This window comes from Miscanthus floridulus, chromosome 2 (assembly GCF_019320115.1).
Source record: "Miscanthus floridulus cultivar M001 chromosome 2, ASM1932011v1, whole genome shotgun sequence".
In the NCBI taxonomy this organism is placed as follows: domain Eukaryota; kingdom Viridiplantae; phylum Streptophyta; class Magnoliopsida; order Poales; family Poaceae; genus Miscanthus; species Miscanthus floridulus.
The window spans coordinates 4,355,539-4,374,191 of NC_089581.1; the positions used below are offsets into that span (position 1 = coordinate 4,355,539).

The 18,653-nt window shown below is 44.4% G+C and overlaps 1 non-coding gene and 2 pseudogenes across 1 annotated transcript; 2 read left to right on the top strand and 1 right to left on the bottom strand.

The window, feature by feature from the left end:
* Positions 1–984: 984 nt before the first annotated feature.
* Positions 985–13,392, bottom strand: LOC136535987 (uncharacterized; annotated as a pseudogene).
* LOC136541066 (small nucleolar RNA Z247) lies at positions 2,026–2,162 on the top strand. The gene has a single exon (XR_010780171.1). It is a non-coding gene; the product is annotated as a small nucleolar RNA Z247 (small nucleolar RNA).
* Positions 13,000–18,472, top strand: LOC136515474 (transcription termination factor MTERF8, chloroplastic-like; annotated as a pseudogene).
* The last annotated feature ends 181 nt before the right edge of the window (positions 18,473–18,653 follow it).

The window sequence follows — 18,653 nt, forward strand, 5'->3', positions numbered from 1 at the left end:
CGAAAATGCTACAATGTTCGCCGTCACATCGAACACTGTACAAACGCCAACTTTGCCACGAACTAAACGAGGCCTAGGTGATCTTGTGTGTGATTGTCTAGAGGTAGAAGAACGCTGGAGGTAGAAGAATGCTGGAGGTAGAGGGAGGATGGAGGTTGTTGGATCTTAATTCTATGATGTAAAAAAATTCATGTGTTGAAATTACATAAAATACATGGTTGTTGGGTAGACAAACTCTAGTTAGATAGGGAAGCAAATAGTCATCATATGTTTAGGTGTTGTGTGATATTTTCTTGGAAGTAAATATTGATATGGTCATCCATTTGTGGAGATGACCAAAAAAATAAAGTTTGATGTATAAAGCTTTAACTGCTGAGGGTGAGACTAGACCAATCAACTTGAACTATTCCTCGCTTGTTTGATCATGACGAGAATAAAAAGGTGAACACCAAGCCTTAACTGACTGTAGGTGAAATTCTTCAGGTAAGCAGTCAGATATAAACATCAAAAGAAACAATAATATGGTATCATAAATTCTGTTAAGAATCGGAATCAAGATGTCGCCTTCGCTCAGAAGGAGCTGAAAGACATCAACCTTCTTTATCATGGGAAAAAGATCGTGGCACACTGGCACGAGAACCTCAAACTTTATTATGATAAAAATGTGTGATGTGGACCAATGATGGACTTGGGAAAGATATGCAGCCTATTCGTTTCGGTTGGATTGGCTTATAAGCCATGGCTGAAAGTACCACTGACGGGTTTAGCGTGAGAGAAAAATATTGTTTAAGCCATGGATTATAAGTCAGATACGGGCAATCCAGCCAAAACGAACAGGCTGATTGAAGATATCTGAACTCTGAAGTATCTGAAGAGCTAGGTGACACAATAAGACGGCCCTATTTCGAAAAATACAGCACGCAATCCCAGATTTTAGCCATGCAACATTAGCTTACAGGTTAGCTGACTAGTTAATCTATAGCCTCAGCCACAAGCAGGATCATTGTCATCTCTGGAAGCCCTGTGCAGCACCTTGGATCATTTCGTCATCAACTCCTGAAAGGAAGTTTAGAACGTCGAATATTCAGCTTTTGTCATTACCCCACAGATAAAGCCTACAAAAGGAAATGCATATGGACGTACCTTCAATGAAGAATTCAGATTCATCTTCAATTGGTTCCCTTGATGTGATTCGGTTGACTGATTGATTAATCTGTTAAGAATATCCAATAGGATCACATAACCGTAATATCTAGTTGATTGATATCTCCTGAAGATTGGTTATGCGCTCAGGCTTGGATTGCGGGTGAATGCAAGTATCACGGCTTCGGTTAGATAGGATAGGTATCTCCTGATTGATGTAATCTTGTGATGTAATCTAGAGTTACCAAATTAGTTAGCTTCTTCTTGTTGTACAAGTTGTACCGCCACGCCAGGGGCTCTTCCTGGCTATATTAATAAGAAGCCGTGAGTCTGAGAGGGCATCACGTTCCAACCATTTTCACATGGTAATCAGAGCTAGGTTAGTCTACAATATTCTCGATGGCTTCCTCTTCCGCGCTTCAACAATCGTTCTCTCTGATCAGTTGTCCCGTTACCGAGAAGCTGGGCAAAGAGAATTTTCCCCTATGGAGCGTCCAGGTGCTGTCTGCTCTTCGCGGTGCACAGATAGCGCATTATCTCGAGCCCGACATTGTGGTGCCGGCGAAGTAGATCCCCAAGGCGGCCGACAAGCTGACTGAGCCCATCCCCAACCCTGAGTATGAAACTTGGGTTGCGAAGGACTAGCAGATCGTTAACTATCTGCTCTCCAATATCTCCAAGGAGATCCAGGTGCAAGTCTCCAATTGCGCCATATCGGCCGAGATCGGGAAAGTGATCTCAGAGATGACGGCTTTCCAGTCTCGGGGCTGTATCATCAACACGCGCATGGCGTTGGCCACAGCGTAGAAGGGCTCGTCTACAATCGCCGACTACTTTAACAAGATAAAATCTCTTGCTGACGACATGGCGGCCGCCGGCAAACGTCTTGAAGATGAAGAGATCATCTCCTATGTACTAGCCAGACTTGACATGGATTTTAATCCAATTGTCTCGGTTGTCGCGGCGCGCATGGAGCCGCTATCTTTGGGCGAGCTCTACACCCAGCTAGTGAGCTAGGAACAGCAGATGGATCTCCTGCACGGTGGATCTGGTTCATCTTCTAACACGGCTACACGTGGAGGCCGTGGCGGTTTCAACCGCGGCGGTGGTGGCCGAGGACGCGGGCGTGGCCGCAACCGTGGCAACAACAACAACAACGGGCGCTCCCGACAGAACTACAACGGCGATAAACCCATCTGCCAGCTCTACGGCAAGGAGGGCCACACCGATGAAAGGTCCTAATATGGCTAGAGGGGGGGTGAATAGCCTATTTAAAAATCTACAAATCAACTAGAGCAATTTGATTAGTATGACAAATAGCGTAATGCAAACTTGCTCTATCTCTACAAGGGTTGCAAGCCACCTATCCAACAATTGTAGTTGCAATGATTACTTAGGCACACAACTTCCAAAGTAATTACTCACTAAGAGCTCTCAATCTTGCTACTCTAAAGAGCTCAACTAGATGAATGTAAATAATAAAGCAAGCTCTCAATTCTAATTACACTAAAGAGCTTGTATCAACTAGTTTGCAAGAATGTAAATAAGTGAGTAGGGTGATTATACCGACGTGTAGGGGATAAACCAATCGTAAGAAGAATATATAGCCAATCACCGGGAGAATGCCAAAGACAAGAGACAATTGATTTTCTCCCGAGGTTCACGTGCTTACCAACATGCTATGTCCTCGTTGTGTCGACCAACACTTGGTGGTTCGGTGGCTAAGAGGTGTTTCACAAACCTCATCCACACGATTGGACACCGCAAGAATCGACCCACAAGTGAGGTAACTCAATGACACGGGCAATTTACTAGAGTTACCTTTCGGCGCTCCGTCGGGGAAGGTATAACTCCCCTCACAATCACCGGAGACGGCCACGAACAATCACTAACTCGTGCCGATCCTCCACCGCTGCACCAAGCCGTCTAGGTGGTGGCAACCACCAAGAGTAACAAGTAAAATCCGCAGCGCAACACGAATACCAAGTGCCTCTAGATGCAATCACTCAAGCAATGCACTTGGATTCTCTCCCAATCTCACAAAGATGATGAATCAATGATGGAGATGAGTGGGAGGACTTTGGCTAAGCTCACAAGGTTGCTATGTCAATGAAAATGTGCAAGAGATATCCCTTGAGCCGGCCATGAGGCTATAAATAGAGCCCCCATCAAATAGAGCCGTTATAGCCCTTCACTGGGCAAATCGCGCTCTGACCGGACGCTCCGGTCATACTGACCGGACCCTGGACACAGCGTCTGGTCCACAGATGTAAGCCATGTGTCATTCTAAGTTAAACTTGAGCCGCCAGATCACAACGGCTATTAACTGACCGGACACTGAAGCCCCAGCGTCCGGTCGTTTCCAGTAAGCTCCCCGAGGCGTATTTCTTCGACCGGACGCGTCCGGTCCACTTTGACCGGACATAGACCAGCGTCCGGTGCTAAACCCTAGTCACTGTGTCGCCATGTCAGTTTGACCGGACGCAGAAACCAGCGTCCGGTGCATCTCAGGTCGAGCGTCCGGTGCAACACCCTCGGTACTGTGCAGACCCGTCAGTTTGACCGGACGCACGCTGCCAGGGTCCGGTGCTTTCAGAACCAGCGTCCGGTCAGTTGACCGACGCCAGCGTCTTCGTGATCAACTCGTTTTCACTTCTAACTTCTTCACCATTGCTCCAATGTGCCAACCACAAGAATTTGCATCCGGCGCAATAGAAAATAGGCATTCCATTTTCCCGAAAGCGCCGAATCCATCTCAACCCTGCAAACACCGCCTCCTTTGTAGATGTGCCAACACCACCAAGTGTATCACCTTGTGCACAAGTGTTAGCATATTTTCACAAATATTTTCAAGGGTGTTAGCACTCCACTAGATCCTAAATGCATATGCAATGAGTTAGAGCATCTAGTGGCACTTTAATAACCGTATTCCGATACGAGTTTCACTCCTCTTAATAGTACGGCTATCTATCCTAAATGTGATCACACTCACTAAGTGTCTTGATCACTAAAACAAAATGGCTCCTATATTTTATACATTTGCCTTGAGCCTTTTGTTTTTCTCTTTCTTCTTTTCCAAGTTTAAGCATTTGATCATCACCATGCCATCGCCATCGTCATGATCTTTGCCATTGCTTCATCACTTGGAGTAGTGCTACCTATCTCATAACCACTTGATAAACTAGGTTAGCACTTAGGGTTTCATCAATTAACCAAAACCAAACTAGAGCTTTCAACCGGACTCCGCTGCTTCAAGCGGTTTGACGCTTCCTTTACCGGCCCACCAGAGCAATCCCGATCTGCCTCCTCTGCGTCATATGGGATCTACACCAACTGGTACACCAACACTGGTGCTACCGACCATATCACGAGAGAGCTGGAGAAGCTCACCGTGAGGGACAAGTACCATGGAAACGACAAGGTTCATGCTGCTAAAGGCGCAGGTACGAGAATCAATCAAATTGGTCAAAGTTTTGTTCGTACCCCAAATCAAAATCTCGTCCTAAACAATGTTCTTTATGTTCCTGAAGCTAACAAAAGCCTTGCATCTGTTCATCGTCTTACATCCGATAACCATGCTTTTATTGAAATATCATCCCAACTATTTTTTGATTAAGGACCAAGCGACAAAAAAACCCATCCTTAGAGGGGAATGTGAAGGCGGCCTCTACCCGTTGAAGTCTAGGCCGTTATCGAATAAAGGGGCGTTTAGTGCTGTCAAGTCTCCTTTGTCAGGTGGCATAGTCGTCTCGGCCACTATTCTTTTGCAGTCGTCCAGCAAGTCCTTAGCAAAAATAGTATTTTCTCTGTTGTCGATTTGAATACAGAAACTGTTTGCGATGCTTGCCAAAAGGGCAAAAATCATCAGCTACCCTATCCTAGATCCACGAGTATCTCATTGAGTCCCTTAGAATTTGTGTTTTCTGATGTATGGGGTCCTGCGTCGACTTCTGTTGGCAAAAACAGTTATTACGTTAGCTTCATTGATGATTTCAGCAAGTTTACATAGATTTATTTGCTTCGTCATAAATCTGAAGTTTTTCAAAAATTTCATGAATTCCAAGCTATGGTTGAACGCCAATTTGATAGAAAAATTCTCGCTATGCAAACTGACTGGGGAGGGGAATATCAAAAGTTGAATGCCTTCTTTCAGCACATTGGCATCTCGCATCATGTCTCATGCCCTTATGCACATCAACAAAATGGCTCCGCTGAACGCAAACATCGTCATATTGTTGAAGTAGGTCTCTCGCTTTTAGCCCATGCTTCTATGCCCTTAAAATTTTGGGATGAAGCTTTCATCACTGCCACCTATCTTATTAATTGCCTCCCTAGTAAAATTATCAATAACCAAACTCCTCTTGAACGCCTGTTTCATCAAACACCAGACTACTCCTCTCTTCATACTTTTGGCTGCGCATGCTGGCCGAATCTACGGCCTTATAACGCTCGTAAGTTGCAATTCCGCTCTAAACGTTGTGTCTTCCTAGGATACAGTAACATACACAAGGGGTTCAAGTGTCTGGATGTCAATGAATGGCATGTCTATATTTCCTGAGACGTGGTCTTCGATGAACACGTCTTCCCCTTCGTCGAACTCTACCCAAACGCCGGTGCTCGATTACGATATGAAATTCTCCTCCTTCCTCCAACTTTGACAAATCCTTCACATGATTTTGGGGACGACAACTCTTCAGATCATTTTGATAATGATTCCCTGCATACTAACCCTATGTCTAAGCGTGCAGCACATAAAAAAAATTCGGCGTCAAATGAACTAAATTTGGCTGGAAACGGGCGTCATTTCATGCTCCCCGAGCAATTTCCCGTTTTGGCAGGAACAGGCGGCGATCCCCAAGCTGATTCACCTGCACCTTCCACTGCGGAGCCGATAGGATCGGTCTTGGATCCGGCGGCATCAGCTCCTGCGCTCGTGATGAACGCGTCAGCTCCACCGGCATCCTCTCTGCGTGCGCCACCTGTCTCGAACTCGCCTCGCTGGCTCCACGGACGGGGGGACAGGATATTTCGACCGGTGGTGGAGAATCTCCCTTGGGTCCACCGCTCGCCGGATCTTTTGCACCAGCCACAGATTAACCCACCGGATCTTCGCTCGCTGGATCTTCTGCGCCAGCCACAGATCAACCCACCGGATCTTCTACATCGCCTGCAGCACCGGCTCTCCAGCGACCCACCACGCGTCTACAACAAGGTATACGCAAACCAAAAATTTACACTGATGAAACTATTCGATATGGTCAGTTAGCAGCCACCACTGAAGGTCCTATTGATTTGCAACATGCCTTAGTCGATAATAATTGGAAGTGTGCTATGGATGTTGAATTTGATGCATTGATCAGGAATAAAACTTGGCATCTAGTTCCACCTCAAAAAGGTAAAAATGTGATAGATTGCAAGTGGGTCTATAAAATCAAAAGAAGATCAGATGGTAAAATTGACAGATATAAGGCATGCCTAGTAGCAAAGGGGTTCAAACAACGATATGGCATTGATTATGAGGATACTTTTAGTCCTGTTATGAAAGCAGCCACAATTCATCTTGTGCTCTCTCTAGCTATGTCTAAGGATTGGTGTTTGAGGCAACTCGATGTTCAGAATGCTTTCTTGTATGGTTTCCTTGAAGAAGAGGTATACATGAAACAACCATCAGGTTATGAAGATAAGACCAAATCACATCACTTATGCAAACTTGACAGATCCCTGTATGGTTTAAAACAAGCACCACGGGCCTGGTATTCTAGGTTGTGTGGTAAACTTCAGAGTCTAGGCTTTGTTCCCTCCAAAGCTGACACATCATTATTCTTTTATCGGAAAAGAAATCATGTCATCTTTATGCTTGTATATGTTGATATAATTGTGTCCAGTTCATCACAGGAAGCAGTGGATGCTCTTCTTCGAGATTTAGAGAAGGACTTTGCAATCAAAGATCTTGGGAATCTTCACTATTTTCTTGGCATACAGGTTCAAAGAAAGAAAGGTGAATTGCTTTTGACATAGGAACGATATGCTTATGATATCCTTAAGAGAGTTAATATGTAGCTGTGTAAAACCGTCAAAACACCCCTTAATACTACCGAAAAGCTTTCAGTCACTAGTGGCACTCGGTTAGGAGTGGAGGACTCAACCAGATACAGGAGCATTGTTGGAGCTCTCCAATATCTCACCCTCACACGACCAGATCTGACTTTTTCGGTCAACAAAGTTTGTCAATTCCTTCACTCGTCGCCGACCGTTCATTGGAAAGCTGTGAAGAGAATATTGAGATATGTACAAGGAACAATCGGCCTAGGGTTAAAAATTAGAAAATCTAACTCTATGCTTGTAAGTGCTTTTTCATATGCTGATTGGGCCGGTTACCCTGATGACAGACGATCTACAAGCGGCTTTGTTGTATTTCTAGGTTGCAACCTAGTGTCATGGTGCGCAAGAAAACAACCTACGGTTTCAAGGTCAAGTACAGAAGCTGAATACAAGTCTTTAGCCAACGCTACTGCAGAGGTAATGTGGGTACAAAAATTACTTGATGAGTTAGGTATTCCACATCCTTTGGCGGCATGTTTATGGTGTGATAATCTTGGCGCAAAGTACCTATCGGCTAACCCTGTATCTCATGCACGCACCAAGCATATAGAGATCGATTTTCATTTTATACGCGAACAAGTTGCAGCAAAGCGCCTGGATATTAGATTCATCAGCACTACGGATCAGATCGTCGATGGCTTCACTAATCCTCTTCCAGAGAAGCAAATGATAACGTTCATAGACAATCTCAACCTCGCTGATAAGTTGTGATTGAGGAGGGATGTTAAGAATATCCAATAGGATCACATGACCGCAATATCTGGTTGATTGATGGTTGATTGATATCTCCTGAAGATTGGTTGTGCGCTCAGGCTTGGATTACGGATGAAGGCAAGTATCACGACTTCGGTTAGATAGGATAGGTATCTCCTGATTGATGTAATCTTGTGATATAATCTATAGTTACAAAAGTAGTTAGCTTCTTCTTGTTGTACAAGTTGTACCGCCACGCCAGGGGCTTTTCCTGGCTATATTAACACGAAGCCGTGAGCCTGAGAGGGCATCACGTTCCAACCATTTTCACATAATCTCCATCCAGTTTGGCTACTCAGCTGGGCCAGAGAGCATTGCACATCTATCCACAACCCAGTCATCAACTACGTCTATGTAGTCCACTGAGAGAGGATCAAATGCTTTCACTTTGCGTTGTTGTCTATCAAAATCATCACTCAATTGGTTAATCCATTCATGCTTTGTTATCAAGCAAAACATATCCCATTTTAGCAACTAATGGCAAAAACTCTCCGCAACAAGATGATTTCATTACCTTTGCTGCAGCCGTAGGTTGTATTGTACAAAGGTGAGATCATGCATTCGCTGACGCTCAAAACTGTTCATTCTTTCGTCATGAACTTGTTCAAAAGGAATGTTCGTCCGGTCACATCCTCTAGCGCTGCAGGTTTGACTGAGAATACGGACCGCTAGACGTGTTAAATTTGGGCAAGCTCCTCCATATGTATACCACCATTCAGCTGCAAGGTAATAACAATAGTAAAGAATAAAGTTCAGTACTTCACCTTATGGTTACCTCGAACAAAGGATGCAATAGGTTAACAAGGTTCCAATTTTTGAAAGAAGGCTAACAAGGTTTGTCAGAAAAGTTACATCTTGTTTGGTATGATCTAAAACTACAAATGTGTAACTCATGTTTGTAAAAAACAAAAACATAATACTAGCCAGTAAACTAGTTCACGAGAACTTTAAAACACTAACCAGGAGGTAAAGTTCGTCTAGATCTGACAGCCATCTGCCTACGAAAATCCCCTGCTGTTTCACTCCGGTACATGTGGAGTTCTCGCTGTATTTTATCTTGGATTTTCACATCAGATACCAGCCTTTCTATGCAGTCTAGCATTCCTGAGAAGATTCCGTTTGATATGTCACCTCGAATTCCATAAAAAAATAGAGGGTTCAGGATGAAGCCAGCTGAATGAAGTGGCTGTGGTGTCTGGTTGTCCCATCTCCAGTCGATAATATTCCAGTAAACCATGTAGTCGTTCTTACTCACCAGCTGTTTCTTGATTGCCGCTTTGGCCTTGTACAATCCAGCATATACGTACCCCATAGAAGGCCTCTTGTTGCTACTGACTAGCTTAAGAAGGTGCACAAGTGGCTCGGTGATGTGAATGACGGCAGCACAAGAGTTCCAAAACTGCAAACTATTAACAAGATTGCTTGCTTCAATCCCTCCTTTCTTTGGCAGCAAGTCTATCCATTCATCTGAGTTGACCATAGCTTGCAAAGCCTCCCTCAAACTGTACATGTTCTTCAATGTCACAAAGTTCATAGCCGCACGAGTCTCTGCAGGAACTAGCAGATCCTTCCCTTGCAGATACTTCTTCATCAGATTCAACGCATATGCGCTGTTGTAGACAAATCTCGTGATGGCCTTTGCATTGCTTATTATCTCACTGATTGCCTCCACCTTGCTGAAATCTTCGAGCATGCCATCAACACACTGGAAAGTGCATGGAAACCAGAACAATGTGGGAAATGTTTCGCCTAGCTTTTTTCCCGCAGCTGCATGGATCTCAGAATTGTTTGTGATCACTTGGACGACTTTTTTCTCGCCAACCTCCTCAACAATACTTTTCAGTAACTCGTACAGTGCATCTGAAGATGTGACAATGCTGGTTGCATCCACAGACTTGAGGAACGTAGTACCTTCCGGGCAATACACGGAGAAGTTTATCAAGGTTCTGCCTTTTTCAGTGATCCACTCATCAGCCAACACCGAGCAGCCCGTCCTGGTCCATGGACCCCTGAAGAACTCCAAGCGAGACATCACATCGTCGAGTGACCTCTTAAGAACGTGACCGCGAACGTCATGGTAAGAGAGCACCTCAGGCCTCCCTCCTGCCGCCGCAATGGCCTCAAGCATCGGCTGGAAGTAGACTGAGTTCACTGCTTCCAATGGCACACCAGCGTCATACAAGAACCTCCCAACTGCCACGGAAACCTGCTCCTTCTCCGAGGGGACAGCATGTTCGAAATGCTGTGCCGGTGCCACTGCGTCCACTGCCATCACAACCTGATGAAGAGGGTTCGTCTGAGGAGTAGGCGTAACATGCTGCAGCCCGTGAACAAGATTGGTCTGAGGAGTAGGCGGAACATGCTGCGGCCGAGTCTGGGGTAGGGTGTGTTTGGAATGAAGGAAAAATGAAGGAAAAGTATAGGAATTGCATTCCTTTGGAAAGGCTTTCTCTCTCACCGTTTGGAACGTAGGAAGTGCTACAAAACTTTCCAGAGGAAAGGCTTAGGAAGTTGTACTTTTGGAGGAATCTGAAAATGAGCTTTGAGCCGAGGGAAATTTTCCTGTGGTTGCTTTGCTGCTTTCTCATTGCATTTGAAGCTAGCAGCTTCGCTAATTGCCATGGTGCCGCAAGATTATATTTAATAGTTCTTTGGCTACCTGCAGTTGACTAACTTATGTGCTTTTATGTCAATTAGAAGTTTGGACTTTGGAACAATAGCACTGGTCAGGAAGAAAATAATAGGTTAATTTATATATCATTAAGCACTCATTATTTTTTTATAACTTGCATGTGTTTTGATTTCTGTGATAGGAACACATGTGTTCCAAACACCCCTTTCTATTTATCTCTTTTAATCATATCTCATGTTTTGGAAATCCTGTGTCACAGTTCCTGCGTTCCAAACACCCCAATCTATATTTTCCTATGTTTTTCCATTCCTCTGTTTTCCCACAACAGCTATACCATATTCCTGTGTTTTTTTTCTTTCCTCTGTTTTGCATTCCTTTGTTCCAAACAGGCCAAGTGGCGGAGCAGGGGCGTAGGTCACCTGCTTCCTCTTCTTCTTACCACTCAAAAAGAAAAAAAAATCCTAACCATAAGTGCACAAACCACAACACACTGTTTCTTCCTGTGTTGGGACTTAGGATTAAGCTATCATATAGAATTTAGGATTAGATTTTAGAAGATATTAGTTTCAGATTTTATGGGATTTGATGGTTTTAGCATAATTTCAAATTGTAAAATTATGGAACTAGGTTTTTGCCTGCAATTTAATGCTTTAGAGTTTATTTTTCTACTAGAATATGTGAAACTTGAGCCACATCTTCTCGCAGAAAAAAAAACTCATGCCACAGCACATAAGGGCCTGTTTAGTTGACAAATTTTTTTGCACAGTACCCATCACATCGAATCTTGCGGCACATGCATGAAGTACTAAATGTAGACGAAAAAAAACTAATTGCACAGTTGGGTGAGAAATCGCGAGACGAAACTTTTGAACCTAATTAGTCCATAATTAGACACTAATTGCCAAATACAAACGAAAGTGCTACAGTAGCCAAAATCCAAAATTTTTTGGATCTAAACGGGGCCTTAATGTAAAAAAAAATTGACGAGTGGAGAGGCAGGCTTTGCATGGACGGATGGACCACTAGGCGCCCAACTTTTGATGTAGGTTAGTACTATTATTATTATCTAGTCTACGGTATAAAAATTAAAAAAAATGTTTGAGAATATAACGTTCTTACCTTTTCATTATATCACTGGTTAAATGTTACTAATAGGAGCGAGCTAGGGTATAGAAATGTTAATATTAGTAGTTTTTCATGTATTAGAGTATATGAATTCACTTTTATATATGTTCGAAAATTTATAGTAGACATACATGATAAAACCAATAGTAATAAGGAACATCTAGGATTTTAATTTGCTACAATTACTATGCGAATTCACGTGCCGTGCACAATTCTAGTCATATTTAGGTCCTTCGTAATTTGAATCCAAACTAGAGGTATTTCCAATATAAGCTGTCAGAACTTAGAAGGGGTTATGGCGTCCATAGCTAGGCATCAAACTCTTAGGGCGTGATGGTAATATGCATGAGATTTCTCAACCAAGCTCATGTGAGACATGCTCACGGGAGTCAGGCTAGCAAGAATAGAAGTGCAAAAAGTAAGCTTGTTTGGTTACATGTATTTAAATAACTCAAGCTTGAACCCTTGCACATAACTAAACAACCATAAAACAAAAAGATGTTGCATGCACGCCCTACAGTGAACAACAAGGCACAATAGTTCGGTGCCATCCTGACTCATGATTCGTGAGAAACACCCTCAATCTATGTTTCTCTATAGCCTGGCTGAAGGCACTTTGATGTTCGTGTGCTGAGAAGATCGGAGCAGTGAACCAAATAAGTTGTTGCATGACGTGGACTAGGCCTAAACCTATTTAGGCTTTCGATCATGCCCTTAGTCTCTAAGTCATGTTGGGGTCATCACGTAATAAACTCTCTTAATTATTTTCATAATGAAAAGCATGCATTGCATATTATTAGGAAAAAGTTCTCTTCTTCTAAATGAAGTTACAACTTCTTCTAGTTCAAATACTGATAACTTTGGTGAATCAAAGTAATAATGAAATGAAGTAATCTCAAGTTAATGCCTGTCTAAGGTTCATAAGCTAGGACCTTTCCTATTGTTTATCCACGTGTCATATAACCCGGTACCAACAGGAAGCTAGTATTCCACAATCATGGCCTCATGGGATGTAGAGTTGGGATAGAAATACTACACTTAACTGCGAGTACCAAATCAATGTTCTGAGCGCTATTTGGAATGGGCTAACTAGCTTTGTTATCAAGTTTTTTTTAGGAGGAAGCTTTGTTATCAACTTATTACGTCACAAGCAATTTTGATGCCCAGCCCAAGCCCGCGAGGCAGGGTTGCATAACCGACGATTTTGATGGCCCAGCAAACCTTCTCCCAGCCCAGCTCGGCAGCCCGCCTCCCTCGCTCGGTCTCTCGCCGTCGCTCGTATCGCCATTCGCCAAACAGAGCGGCGGTGCCCTCCTTGGCTCCGGCGACGCTCCCCTACCACAAACCCTAGCGGCGAGTCCGAATCAAGGCGAAGGGCAGCGCGGGCGACCAGCAACCACGCTGGCCGCAAGGCAGGCGGGGGCACGGCAGCGGCCGTGCGCGCGCGACACATCGGGGCCAGGCGGCGGCGGTGCCAAGGCCTCCGCAGCCTCTCCGTTGCTCCGCCTCTGGTCCCTGGCCACCTCACCCGGCAGGAGATAAGCAGCAGACACGGCCATCCATCTTTCATTCCTTGCTGCTCGCTCTCGGACGACGGCCGGCCTCAGCGCCTCCCCTCCCCCCTCGGCCGCCGCCATGCTGCGCCTACGAAATTGCCTCCTCCCTCTGCTCCGCGCCGCATCCCCGCTACCCTTCCCCATCCACCCCCATGAGTGTCGCCTCCTCTCCACCTCCCCCTCCCCCTCCCCTGCGCCCTTCTCCCTCGAGGACTACCTCGTCGCGTCCTGCGGCCTCGCCCCAGCCCAAGCCCGCGAGGTGTCCAAGAAGGCGTTCCACGAATTATCCAGAGTATACAAGAGACCATTAGAGGAGCTCTACTACTGTCGCCTCATCTCTGCCTCCAACCCCGATGCCATCCTCGACTTGCTCTCAGGCGCCGGCCTCTCCCGCGCGGACATCGCCGCCGCCGTCTCCGCGGACCCGCTGCTCCTCCGTGCTTCCGTGAAGAACATCGCCCCCCACCTTGTTGCTCTCCGCGACCGGGTCGGTCTGTCTACTCCCCAGATAGCTGGCTTCCTCTTGGTCGGCTCACTCGCTCTCCGCAAAGGCGACGTCGTTCCAAAGCTCGAGTTCTTCATCTCCTTCCATGGCTCGTTTGAGCAAGTCCTGGTGGCCGCAAAGAAGTGCAAGGGCCCCCTCACGGCGAGCCTTGAGAGGGTAATCAAGCCTAACATAGCTTTGTTTCGCTAGTGGGGTGTTGGAGAAATTGCTAGGCTGTGTTTAGAAAAACCGTGGGTGCTTACCTTCAACCAGGAACGTGTGAAGGAGGTTTTGCTACTTGCAGAAGAACTTGGGGTGCCTACCACTTCGCGGATGTTTAGGCACGCAGTGACCGCCGTTGCCGATATTTCCAAAGAGAAGGTTGCTGCCAAGCTTGAGTTCTTTAAGAGGACTCTTTGTTGTTCTGAGTCTGAGGTTTTGATTGCAGTGTCCAAGATGCCAAAAATATTAGGATTATCTGACGAGAATATTGGACGCAAGATTGAGTTCCTAATCAATGAAGCTGCGATGGAGCCACAATATATTGTTGAAAGGCCTGTACTGCTCTCCTACAGCCTGGAGAAGCGGCTTGTGCCCCGGCATTATGTGTTGAAGGTCCTGCAGGAAAAGGGATTGCTGAATAGCAATATGAGCTTTTATACATTATCAGTAACTGGAGAGGAGACTTTCAAATCGAAGTTCATCGACTGTCACAAGGACTCTGTTCCTGGCCTTGCACATGCTTTTGCTGCAGATCGTGCTGGTATTGTGCCCTCTAGAGTGTAAGCATCACATTCTGTGGTTTAGGTGGATGCTGGAACAACAACTCATGCTCATTAGCGGCTGTCCATCCTGCAGGCTTTCTCCGTTCTGATATCTGCAATATAACCACTAGTGATCACTGACCAGTCATAGTCCAAGGTTATTTATGGTTATTTAGGAAGGAGCTGTGTTTGACTTATTTCTTGATCTTTAATGCACATTTTGTTGGTTTCATCTTCTGCCTAGCACATGGCTGAAGATTATCCTTAACTTTGTTTTCTACTGTGAAAAGTATTTGTACGGGAATGAGATACTAACAGCTGAAAAGAAATTCCAAGTTCTATGGGTGACGGCTTCATAGCGGGGAGTAGTTATTATCATATAGTTTTGTTTTCCACAAAATATACATAGCAAGAATATAACCCTTTTATACTGCCATCTTCATTTGTCTGCCTGTGATTGAAGCATTTGATCTCATATATAGAGAATGTGCCTCTTTTGTCCAAGGTTAAGTTATGGCATCTTGACTTGTTACTACCATTTTCTTCACTTTTGTGATTTTAAGTAGGTGTTTCTCTCGAAATATTTCTATTTTTATGCCTGTGCATGATAGTAGCAGGAGTCTATTACTAAGCCAGATCCTGATCCAATCTAACCATCGATGCCCTCTGTTTTGAGCTGCTGCTGAAATTCCAGATCTCTGGGGATATTGTGTGATCGATTGCCAAATTAGACCTGCTGGCCTGGATGCTGTGGTTGTTTTGGAAGTGTTGCACATCCGACCAATCTGAACTATGTCATGTGCACTGCTAATTAGTTGCCTCCGTTTATGTATGTTGGTTCTGAACTTCGGTGTCATGTCAACTTGAAAACTTGCATGAGTTACAACTGGCAACGCGAGAGCTGCAAAATGCATTGTGGTCCATCATGATTTGTGAACGGGTGAGTGGCAACTCAACCAAACAAGACTCATCACATCTATTAAAACAGCTTATCGCCATTTGTCATGGCTGAGAAGTATTTAAATCTTGCAAAACCCTACCATTCATCTCTTGTCTCATTGCTGCGCAGCAAGAGAAGGGGATGGCGAAGGACACCCCCCCCCCCCCCTCGCCCTCTACTAGAATGACCTGTCGAAGTGGAGCCTTGCCGACAGCAACGGCACCAACCCGCTGCACGCTCTCAGGTCTGCTCCTGTCACATTCAGATCCCCTGCTTCCTCCCTCTACTTTTGTCCTGTGTCAAAACCTTAATGACTCCTCCGTGTTCGTCATTTCATATGCTTAGGTTTTGCTGTATTAATCTGCAACATTTCTCCTGTCCATTTGTACTCATTTTGTTGGAAAACAAAAACCCTGTAGACCTTAGGGGCCAGACTAAATATGCTCAATTTTTGTTGTCTTAGTGTGTGTTTGAAAGCAGACAGGTGACGAGATTTAACTTCCTTTCTCTGATTCGTGTGGCTAGTAGGTTTAGCATCTCATAATAAAATTACTGTACTTAATTTTAGAGAAGTGGATCAAACGTTTGTGTTCTTAATTTAATTTTTTTGGTTCTGTAGGAAGGAAGACAAATAAATGTTTTATGGAGGCCATGCAAGCTAACGCAATGATGTTGTGAAGAGGATGAAGGATATCACTCTGGTTATGAAAAGTCAATAAGATGTCTTGCAGTCTCAGGGTGTGACCCTTGAGAACATTGAAGGTATTGTTTGGGCATTCCGATACTTCCTCAGTCGATTGCTATTCAAGTTGATTTGTTCAGTAATTGGTAAAGATTATTGACACTTCTAATCTGACTGAGGACGTAAGGGTATTTAACGCATTGGCATGCATGCAACTTTTAGTTTGTGTAGCATGGTATGGTAGGATCATAGCTTGATGTGCTAACACAATAAACAAATAAACTATATGATTGTAATGGTCTAGGCTGTTTATTGATCCGCCAAACGATTTTTGTAGGATGCAAATATAGCAGTGGAGGCACTTAGCAGTTATATAGTTTGTTTGCAAAAGGAATTCATAGCTTATGGTCATATGAGAGATTCGTTATTGAGGGTGTTCATGTGTTGTGATGTTGTCACTTACCTGTTAGTTAACCAAAGCTTCCAATGTTATTTTTGTCGTGTAATCATGTATCCTCCTTAGAATTTGACTTGATGAACATATATATTTGTCACCCTTAAGTTCTAGGGGTTGTTGGCTCCGGAATAACGATTTACTTGATCTGTTCAGGTATATTGGTTGTGCTACAAGAGCATGTTGAATCCATTGACATGGCAAATGGTATGATTCATAGTTGTAATTAAGACTTCCTTGTAAATGCTTATTCTAATGGCTATTGTGAACCTAATGCATATGCAATTATTCAAACAGATCTACATTGTACTTGGTTACTTGAAAAATTCAAATGCTTGCATCCGAGCAAAGGCGGCATAAGTTGCGAGTACAATTGTGCACTATTATCCGAAGAGTCAGCAACCTGCCATGGAATTTAATGGACTGGAGCCACTGCTGACAAACTTCATATAAGATCCAAGTACCAATGCACAGCTTTAGGAGCCATGTCCTGTATGTATCACTCAGTATCATGCAGAGTATAATCCTTTGGAGGAACTTTACAGTTAATTTTCACACGGTAGCTTCTGTTGCTCATGCTAACAAAAACTTTATACAATTGTTTGCAGCTCTTTTTCGTCATAATCAGCCTGGAGTTTCTACATTCCGCGTGGGAAATGGCTACGCTGGATCGAAGGATGCTCTTGGTTCCTATGATGCCGGACTTAAGTGTAATTTCGTATGATAACAGTATTCTCAGAATTCTGTAAGACATGTTTACAATTGGGTTGTTTATCTTAAATCAGGTGTCATAGACAGTAGATTTGGGGTAAATGGAGTGATCTGGACGGGGCTCTGGGTACCGAAATTATGCCTAGAATCCTAATGGACCCTGTGAACAAGTGGCTGTATACCAACAGAGCTATACTATCACATTGGGATAGTTCATGTGATATTGAAATTTCTGTGCTAATGGTAGTGTTGGTTTGAAGGTCATTTTATTTAGCTGTAGTACTCTATTTTGCTGAACTTCAACCTAATTGTATTGCCTGAAACTTTTTTCTGCTGGCAGAATTACGCAGCTGCAATGTGAATGACATAACTTTGTTGTATCGTTTCAGGAAAGCTCTGAATCTCATACCTGCTGCACAGCAACATGGCAGACAGGAGTGTTGCTACAGATCTTGATCTTCCAAAGCTGATTATTGACCTCGTTTCCAGTGTGCAAGGAGCTGCGCTAAGCGGTCTCCTTGAGTTGGTACAGCACAAGACATCTGGTAACGCTCTACGTGTCCAAGACAAGCTGAAAGAGGTCCTCTAGAACCAAAGGGATCAGCGCGATGGACACTGACAATCTCCATGCTGCTCGCGAGGAGCTGCATGTGGTCGACTCGCTCTGGAAGAAGTGCTAGAACGAGCTGTCGCCCCTCAGGGAGAAGGGCATCGTCGTGCTTCCTGCCTTGCTGGAGAGGACACGGCCAAACAGCTGCCACCAGATGTCACAGGGAAGATGTTTGAGTTGCGGCTTTGTGCATGAGCAGAAAGATGATTCTGATTCTTATAGTGGGAAGAAGGATTCTGATTGTTATAGTGGGAAGAGGATCCACCATTGTTGCCTGGTGTCGGGCTGTTGTCAAACCCCAATTCCGATTCTTTAGCTTAGTGATGGCCTGATGGGTGTGGAAGGCTGAAAGAGGCCTGATGGAAGTTTGGCCTTTTGTCCCGTGCAAATTCTACGTCATCATATACCCACCTGTACTCGTGTTCTGAATTCTGATGATATGTTTGCATTTTAGTTGAGTTTGCTTTGTGGGAGGATGATAGATATCTGTCTCTCTGATTCTCGTATTGGGCGCAACTTGAGAATTCTCTTGCACGAGTGTCTGATGCTTTATAACTGATTGATTATCTGATCCGGCTATTAGTTTCACAGTGTGCGTCTGCTACGGTACAAAAGACATGAACAAGAGCTGCTTATCGGCAATTTATTACTGCTACTATACTGGCACCGGCAGAAGGCTGCCTCACTTGGAGACTAG